Source organism: Rana temporaria, chromosome 12 (assembly GCF_905171775.1).
Source record: "Rana temporaria chromosome 12, aRanTem1.1, whole genome shotgun sequence".
NCBI lineage: Eukaryota > Metazoa > Chordata > Amphibia > Anura > Ranidae > Rana > Rana temporaria.
Window position 1 is genome coordinate 24,149,860 of NC_053500.1, and position 3,511 is coordinate 24,153,370.

The window sequence follows — 3,511 nt, forward strand, 5'->3', positions numbered from 1 at the left end:
AAACACACCCTGGTAGTTCATCAAGAACTAAAAGCCATCAGCCGCAAAGAACGTTGGTACTTGTAGTTCATTCATTCACAGATCTCTGTAAATAAATGGCGCACCCCGTTTGGGCGGAGCCCCGTGCGGCCGCATTCTTATTCAAACTGTGACAGCAGATGCCGGACCTTTCCGGAAAGAAGTATCCTGCGTGTATGCGCGGGAGTGATGACATCACTGCTCCAGCCACTCACAGTGCTGGAGCCGCGATACCCAGGAGACACGCCAAGCAACATGTCAGCTACCTTGGCGTGGACCAGGAGAGTTACCGATGCCTCGTTCTAAGGTAAGTATTTCATAATGAGCTAGTATGTGATGCGCTTTAAGTCATGGATATGGCTTTTGGAGGTCCACATGGGTTTCTTTCTTTTCGGCAAGATAAAAAAAATAAAAATAAAAAAAAATAAAGGATGGGAAAGAGCGTTTAAAAAAAAAAAAAAAAGGGTTTCTAGATGCCAGCATTAAAACATGCCACAATGACACAATAAAATGATTAGCAAATTTGTTTTATAGAAGTCCGGCATCAAGAAGAAGATTCGATTCTTACCACTAGTGGGCAGGCTTTTAGTGAAATGTCTGGTGTCTCTTGTAGTTTCCTGTTTTGTACGAAAATTCTAGTGTTAAAAATGAGACTGCAGAGAGAAGGAAAATTCTTAAGATTTTTTCCATTCTGAATGACCACCGATGAGCCCACTACTATACCCACGTTTCATGATTCTGGCTCTAGGAGAGCTGCTAATAAGCCAGCTGATGGCTTGAAGAAGAACAGGGAGAAGGGAAGTCTGGGGAATTTAAGGGGTTGTAAAGGTAACAATTTTTTTCCTAAATAGCTTCCTTCACCTTCCTTTTTTTCCCCACAAATAGAGCTTTCATTTGGTGGTATTTGATCGCCTCTGCGGTTTTTATTTTTTGCGCTATAAACAAAAATAGTGCGACAATTTTGAAAAAAATGCAATGTTTTTTACTTTTTGCTATAATAAATATCCCCCAAAAATATATACAAAAAAAAATGTTTTCCTCAGTTTAGGCCGATACGTATTCTTCTACCTATTTTTGGTAATTTTTTTTTTTGTACTACTAATGGCGGCGATCAGCGATTTTTTTCGTGACTGCGACATTATGGCGGACACTTCGGACAATTTTAACACATTTTTGGGACCATTGTCATTTTCACAGCAAAAAATGCATGGTTTACTGTGAAAATGACAGTTGCAGTTTGGAAGTTAACCACAGGGGGCGCTGATGGGGTTATGTGTGACCTCAAGTGTGTTTACAACTGTAGGGGGGTGTGGCTGTAGGTGTGACGTCATCGATTGTGTCCCCCTATAAAAAGGATCACATGATCGATGACGGCGCCACAGTGAAGAACGGGGAAGCTGTGTTTACATACAGCTCTCCCCGTTCTTCAGCTCCGGGGACCGATCGCGGGACTCCAGCGGCGATCGGGTCCGCGGGTCCCGCGGTCACGGAGCTTCGGACCGGGTCGCGGGCGCACGCCCACGGCTGGGCTTAAAGGGCAACGTACATATACGTTGATGTGCCCAGCTGTGCCATTCTGCCGACGTACATCGTCGTGCAGCGGTCCTCAAGTGGTTAAATGTCCTCATTTCTTCTGAGAAATCCTCACTTCCTGTTCTTCTGTTTGTAACACCACACAGTAATGCGAGGCTTTCTCCCTGGTGTGGAGTGTCGTGCTCGCCCCCTCCCTTGGACAACAGGAGAGTCAGGACGCTCTCTACGTTGCAGATAGAGAAAGGAGCCGTGTGTTAGTGAGCGTCCTGGCTCTCCTGTAGTCCAAGGGAGGGGGCAGGCAGAAGTGTCAGGGCGCCCACTAACACACAGCTCCTTTCTCTATCTGCAAAGTAGAGAGCGTCTTGACACTCCTGTAGTCCAAGGGAGGGGGCGAGCACGACACTCCACACCAGGAAGAAAGCCTCGCATTACTGTGTGGAGTTACAGACAGAAGAACAGGAAGTGAGGATTTCTCAGAAGAAATAAGGACATTTAAAAGCAAAATGGAAGGATGAGGTAAGTGAAGGAGGACTGCACTAAGGTAAAGGAAGCTATTTAGGAAAAAAAAAAAAAAATTGTACCTTTACAACCCCTTTAATATGAAATCCACAGTGCTCCCAAAAGCCATATGTTACTTAAATGCTCAATGCACCACTAAAGGAATGCTGAGGGTGCTGTACTGTGACGCCATTATCATTTACAACAACGTATCAAATGCACAAAGTAGTATAGGACGGCTAAGGAAGGCTTGAAAATTCAAACAACCTACAGCAAAAAATACATCTTTTTACGGAAAGGAAGTGGGTCTGGTAAAATGATGTTATGCTGCATTTTATATACATGTAGTGTTTGGGTAAAATCTTTAACTGTCTGTCCTAATTGAGTAAACCTGTTAATGCTCTTTAAAGCGGGGGTTCACCCTGTTAAAAAAAAAAAAAAATGTTTTTTTTTATTATTCCATTACTTTCGGCATCGTAGCGCGAGCTACGGTATGCCGGTCCTAAATTTTTAATCCCCGTACTCACTGTGCTATCGTTGATTGAAGAATCCGGGAAATGGGCGTTCCTATGGTGAGAGAAGGTGATTGACGGCCGGCCCTGGCACGTCACGCTTCTCCGGAAATAGCCGAAATAGGCTTGGCTATTCACGGCGCCTGCGCATAGCCTGTGCGCAGGCGCTGTGAATAGCCGAGACCTACTCCGGCTGTCTTCGGGGAGCGTGACGTGCCAGAGCCGGCCGTCAATCATCCTCCCTCTCCATAGGCACGCCCATTCCCCGCGGGAGTCGGATTCTTCAATCAACAATAGCACAGTGAGTACGGGGATAAAAAATGTAAGACCGGCATACCATAGCTCGCGCTAGGATGCTTAAAGTAATGGAATAATGAGGTGAAGGAGGGTGAACTACCGCTTTAAGCTTCAAAGTCTTTAGTATTATCATCATCATACAAAAACTAAAACCATCTTATTGTGCTGGGAGTTTAAAGCGGAGTTCCGGCCACAATTTCACTTTTTAAATATAAATACCCCTGTAATACACAAGCTTAATGTATTCTAGTAAAGTTAGTCTGTAAACTAAGGTCCGTTTTGTTAGGCTGTTACAGCATTTAGACACTTTATAAAATAGAAATTGACTGGGGCCATCTTAAGCGTGGGCATCATGAAGCCAGACTGTATGACTTCCTGGATTTCAGCCTTGCAGATCTCGCACATGCTCAGTGCTGCACAAGCAGTGTCAGATCAGGTTTCAGCACCTGTGCTGTCCAAGTCACATGATTCTTTGAGACTGGGGAGTGCACAGACTCCTGGAAAGTTACACCCACTACATTCCCAGGAGTCTGTGCGGTGTAGGTTAGGAAGCATTAAGCACCTAGGTGCAGGAAGTGGGAAGATTAACTATTCTGCCTAGCAACAACACTTTGAAGGCATCTAAAAAAAAAAAAAAAAAAATTCGGAAAGGA